Source organism: Ornithodoros turicata, chromosome 1 (genome assembly GCF_037126465.1).
Source record: "Ornithodoros turicata isolate Travis chromosome 1, ASM3712646v1, whole genome shotgun sequence".
Classification (NCBI taxonomy): domain Eukaryota; kingdom Metazoa; phylum Arthropoda; class Arachnida; order Ixodida; family Argasidae; genus Ornithodoros; species Ornithodoros turicata.
In genome coordinates, this window is record NC_088201.1 from 145,315,807 (window position 1) to 145,321,806 (window position 6,000).

The window sequence follows — 6,000 nt, forward strand, 5'->3', positions numbered from 1 at the left end:
CATGGCCGAGTGGGCTAAGGCATCCGCTCGTTGGTGGTAACCAAGGTCGTGCTGTAGACTGGAAGGTGGTGGGTTCGAATCCTAACACCGGTTGTGCTGTCTAAGGTTTTCCCTGGGTTTTCCGAAGACTTTCCAGACGAATGTCGGCACAGCTCCCCCTGAAGTCGGTCCAGGACGCATACTAATCCCCCTGTCTCCCACTCCTTCCTGCTGTCCTCTCTCCGTTTGTCCACATCTGTACGCCGCTCATAGCCACAGTTTCTTCGCGGCGCTAACACGCAATCAAAAAAAAAAAAGAATGGGGCTCCAAGATACCGTTTTGGGAGGAACGAGAGCAGGGGTAGTAGCCTTTGCGACGCCTTGCGGATTGGCGGGAGTGTCAGAGCCCAGGTCACCTGGGAGGGTGAAAGTGACCAATGACGACGCGTCGACGTGGGCCGGTTTGAGACGGTGTAGAGAGACTGTGTCCGGGCGGCCCTGGATGGGCAGCCGGTACCACTTAGGGTGCCGTTCTAGAACGAGGTAGAGGCCGTCGTAGTGTGGCAGCAACGCGCGTCGGACGGAGTCGCGCCGAACGAAAACGTCCGTTGCAACGAACGTATGGCTTCGAAGATGCCGGCGGGACGGGGGGGGGACGGATTCGAGACATCGTTGCATGAAGCTTTGCAAGAAAGGAAGGCGCATCAGCCAGATCAGGAGATGCGGTAGGCTCGAAGAATTCGGATGGACGCCGAGGTGGAGTACCCAGGTCTTGCATGAGGGTGGTGCGGATTCTGAGAAGGGCAGTTGGCAGGGCGTCGAACCAGGAAGAGCGGTCTTGAGCAGACGAGAGAGCGGCCTTCAGATGACGATGAAAACGTTCGACTATGCCATTTGCCTGTGTATGGTAAGCAGTAGTTCGTATGCGATGTGTTCCCAGAAAATGCAGGAGGTCCGCGAAGAGGTGGGATTCGAACTGTCGTCCACGGTCAGTAGAAATGATAGCGGGCACGCGCAAGCGGGCTACCCAACCGTGCAGAAAGGCTTCTGCGACAGTCTCAGCTGTGATGTCGACGATGGGTATTGCTTCAGGCAATCGGGAGAAACGATCGCATGTCGGGATGTACGAATGGCCGCGTGATGGTGGTAGAGGTCCAACTATGTCAATATGGACATGTGAAAAGAGGGCATCGGGGAGAGGGAAATTTTGAGCTGTACCTATGCCTCGGCCTACCGCAGCTGGTGCCCTGGCATTCCAACACGCGAGAGTGCAGAACAACCACGTCCACTTTTGTCGCTTAGCGGTGCCAAAAAAGATCGCGCTGCCGCACCTGCAGCTCTATTTTCTTTCCCCCTTAGAAAACGAATTTGGATCTTTGGATGGATGGATATACAATCTATACAGGGTTGCCAACGTGGCTACCCCCCCCCCTTTCACGTTGTTAAGCAGGTGTATTGCATCCAGCCAGACTAGTCGCCGCCTCCGTCGCTCTCAAGGTTCGATTGAGACTGTCTAAGCTGTAACCCGCATCCGGTTGCACACACCAGATTCTTCATGCTGCCAACCGCCTTAGTCAGGTAGTCTGCTGTCATTCCGTCTGCTGGGAGGTACGTCATGATGAAGTTCCCGTTCTCTACTTCTCGTCTCGCCAAGAGATATTTCAGGTTAATATGTTTTGAACGCTGGTACTTGACAGGATTTTCCATTATAGGCATATCGCGGACTGCCTGTCACTCCTAATTTATGTTCCTTTAGCGCCGTATTTGTTGAACCCAAGCTCATGAAGTAGCATTTGTAGCCATTTGCCTTCATTGATTGCCTCCGTAGCGGCGATGTACTCAGCCTCGCACGCCGAGAGCGCGACCACTTGCTGCTTGGTCGATCTCCAACTTACGGCCCCCTTAGACAGCGTAAAGACGTATCCACTCCGTGAATGACCCGTTCCTGTCTCATTCCCGCTTGAGTCGCAATGTCCGACGACAGGTTCGCCACTCGCCCGATACGTAATCCCAGTGTCCTTTGTGCCCTGTAGGTACCGTAGCACCCTTTTCGCCATCTTCCAGTGTGTGATGGTGAAGTTGGTATTGTACTGGCTCAAAAAATGAGTCGCGAGAGCAATGTCTGGGCGAGTCCCTTGGACGAGGTACATTCAATTCCCAATCAAATTTTGATAGGGCATGGTCGTGGGGCTCTGCTCTGTCGGTGCCGGTTCGTTCGTCTGTGTATCTCCCATGTCCTGTTTACACAGGGGTCTTGACGGGCTTGCAGCCTTCCATGTGGTAACGTTTTAAGATGTCCTTTACGTATTGTCCTTGGCTTATAGTCAATTGTTTCGTCTCCTTTTTGCGGTCCACTTGGATGCCAAGAATGTACTCCGGTTCGCCGAGGTCTTTAATGGCTATCCTCTTCCCCAGGTTTGCAATTGATTCTTCCGTGGCCTTCGTGCTGGTCGCTAAGAGAAGTATGTCGTCAACATATACGCAAAGGATAATTTTGGTCCTCCCCCTCTCCAGCACGTAGACGCAGTTGTCAGATTCTAGTCTCCTGTACCCCTGATCTCTGAGGACAGAGTCGAGAGCCTTATACCATGCCCGCCCTGCCTGCTTAAGGCCGTACAGGGCTTTATTTAACTTGCATACTTAGGAGTTGACGCTAGCTCTTCCGGGGGGTTGCTCCATGTACACCTCTTTGTCGAGTGTCCCGTGGAGATACGCTGTTTTAACGTCTAACTGTCTCATGAACATCCCTTCTTCATTTCTCAGTGCCAGCAGCATTCGCAGACCGGTCAATTTTATGACGGGTGAAAAAGTCTCGTCGTAATCCAAACCATAGACTTGCGATGTGTTTACTGCTACCACACGAGCCTTGAACTTATCAACTTCCCCGCTTGGTTTCCTTTTAATACGATAAACCCACTTTGAATTTATAATTTTGGCGCCGGCTGTCTCGGAACAAGGGTCCACATGTTCATATCATGGAGCGACTTCAACTCGTCTTGCATCGCCTCCTTCCATCGCTCCTTCTAAGGCGAATTGACTACCTCCTCGTAAGAGTGCGGCTGCTTGAGCTCCACCTGCGCCATTTCGCAGTAACTGCGTTTCGTTGAGTTGATCTGTAGGCGTCGGGGTGGCCTGCTGATCCTTGCTGATCTGCGGAGTCAGTGTTCTTGCTGGGCTCGATCATCGCCCAAGCCGTCGCCCCTATGCAGATCCTCACCACCGCAACCGGCGTCTTCGGTGCTGCCCTCTGAACGCACATCTTCGTAGACAGTAACGACGTTGTCATGATCGTCATGATTTCTGGTAGTTGGCTCTTGTGAATCGCACTTGCGATACACAAGTTTTTCGTAGTGCTGTCCCACGTAGTTTTCCACATTGAGTAAATCAGCACCCCTCCTGTCTTCGACAAAGACGACGTCCCCGCTGAACACCACTTGTTGCTTTTCGGGGTCGTACACACGGTAGCCCTTTCTGTTGTCGCAATACCCCGAGAAAATGGCAGGTCTACTTCTTCTGTCCAACTTCGTGCGAAGTCTCTCAGTGGTCGTCGTCATGTACGCCAGGCATCCGAAAATTCTGAAATAGCCTACAGACTGGCGCCTCTGCGTGTAGATTTCTTCGGGAATCCTCCCGTTGAGAATTCTTTTGCTGCATCGGTTACGGACGTACGCCGCAGTGTTAACTGCCTCTGCCCAAAACTCGGAGGGCAACCGCGATTCAATCAACAGTAATCTTGCTGTTTCCACTAGAGTTGTGTTCATGCGTTCTACCACACCATTCTGTGCTGGCGAATACGGGACAGTCCATTCGTGGATGACTCCCTTTCTTTCGAGGAATCTTTGCAGTTCTCCGCCGAGGAATTCTCCGCCATTGTCGGTACGGACCCGCTTGACTATATTGCCCGTCTGTGTTTCTGCGTCTCGAATGAAAAGTGCCATCTTGTCTCCCGTCTCGTCCTTGTGCTTCAGGAAGTAGACTGCTGCCCTCCTGCTGGCGTCGTCAACAATGACAAGGATGTACTTGCTTCCACCGATGGATGGTACAGGAAACGGCCCACACAAGTCAGCGTGCAACAATTCCAGTGTAGAATTCCTTGGCATGGCTGCTGACGACCTGAATGGTGCTCTGGTTTGTTTTGCTACGATGCAGTCCTGGCAGGAGCGGAGTTCACCTCGCAGAATTGGCAAGCCTTGAACGCTGCCCTTCTTACCCATTTCAGCCAGAAAGTCGAAGTTAACGTGGCACAGGCGTCAATGCCAAAGCATAAAATCGTTGCTCTTCACATGCTGTGCAACGGCAGGGACTTCAACGTCCGCATGCAGTCGGTAGATCCCTCCTTCCTTGAAGCCTCAGAACACAAACTTGCTTCCCTTGTACGCAGTACAATCATCGTCGCTGAAGGTTACCATTACGCCACTGTCTGTCGGTTTCGATACCGATAGTAGATTGTCCGTCATTCCGGGGACATACAAGACTGCTTCGGCAGTTAATGTGTTCAGGACGCTTCCTTTCTAAACCTTAAAGGTCACGGTCCGGGTTCCGCAAGAAACCCTGGTCTCCCCATCTGCAAGCGTCACCTTCCTCGGAGCCTCCGCATTGAAGTTGCTCAAATCATCTCCTCTTCCGGTCATATGGGTACTCGCGCCGGAATCAATGGACCAGTCAATCCCTGTCTTCACCACGCTATCCCTGTCTGTGCCGACGGCGAAGTGCTCTTCTGTGACCTCAGGGGTCTGAGATGATTGCGCGAACCTCGCTCCTTGCTTCGGCCCTTCTTGCCTCAGCTCCCGCTGTCGATATCAGTTACCTCCGTTGCTTCCGGCAAAATTCCTATGGTCCCTCTTGGAATAGCAGTCCTGAGCTATGTGTCCCGGTTTTCTGCATTGATAGCAGTTGAAAGAGCGTTCTTTCCGGTCCAGCGGCTTGCTCGGAGCAAGTCTTGCTTTACATGCCGCATCTTACGTCGAAGTTCCACGGCGCGCCTCTTCCTGCAGCAGGGCATACTTCACCCTTTCCGGGGTAGTACCTAACATGGAGCAGGCATTGAAACTTCTTGCCACTCCATGGTACGGCCGCGGCAAGCCTTGCAGGGCAATGGAAGCAATTTCACCATCCTCGAAAGTGTCGCCCAGGGTGCGCAATTCCTCGGCTGTAGACCCCAGCCGATGCATATACTGAGTGGCACTCTCTCCAGCTTCCCACTTCAATCCGTTGAGTTTGCGCCTCAATGTAAGCCTTCTCTCCAGGATTCGTCCCTGACTGACCGTCTCTAGCCTTGTCCAAACGCCCTTGGCTGTAGCCAGGTTGGAGGTCATTTTGAACTTCCACGTCGGATACTTTGTGCCGTCCAACTTCTCGGTGAAGGTCGTGAAGGTCTGCACTGGAGCCGCGATCCCCTCTGACGACATTTCTGACGGCGACTTCCCACGTTCTCTTCAGCGAAGAGGCCCTCCTTCCTGGACAGGTCCCAAGCGAACGCTTCCTGGGCCCATAACCTATGTTGAGCTGTACCTATGTCTACCGCAGCTGGTGCACTGGCATTTCAACACGCGTGAGTGCAGAACAACCACGTCCACTTCGTCGCTTAGCGGTGCCAAAAAAGATCGCGCTGCCGTACCTGCAGCTCGGCCCAGGACGCACATCCCCCATGGCGTGAGTCGTGACGTTGCCCACATATGTGAGGCCGACAACGGCAAGCCCTATCACCCCCCCCCCCCCCCCCCCCCCGCAGCTCTGTTTTATTTCACCCATAAAAAACGAAGTTATGTACAATATATACAGGGTTGCCAACGTGGCTACCAACAGGAAAGCGGTGAAAAGCGTTTTGGTGTGCCGCTGTACCTTGACACGCTGGCAGAGGAGACAACAGCGGGCCCAAGACCGCACGTCGGCATTCATGGACGGCCACACGAAGCGTGCGGTGATGAGCTTTTCGGACGCGCGAATTCCAGGGTGGGCGAGATAATGCATGCTGTCGAAAATCTGCCGTCTGAAGGACGGTGGAACGAAAGGTGTTTCTCT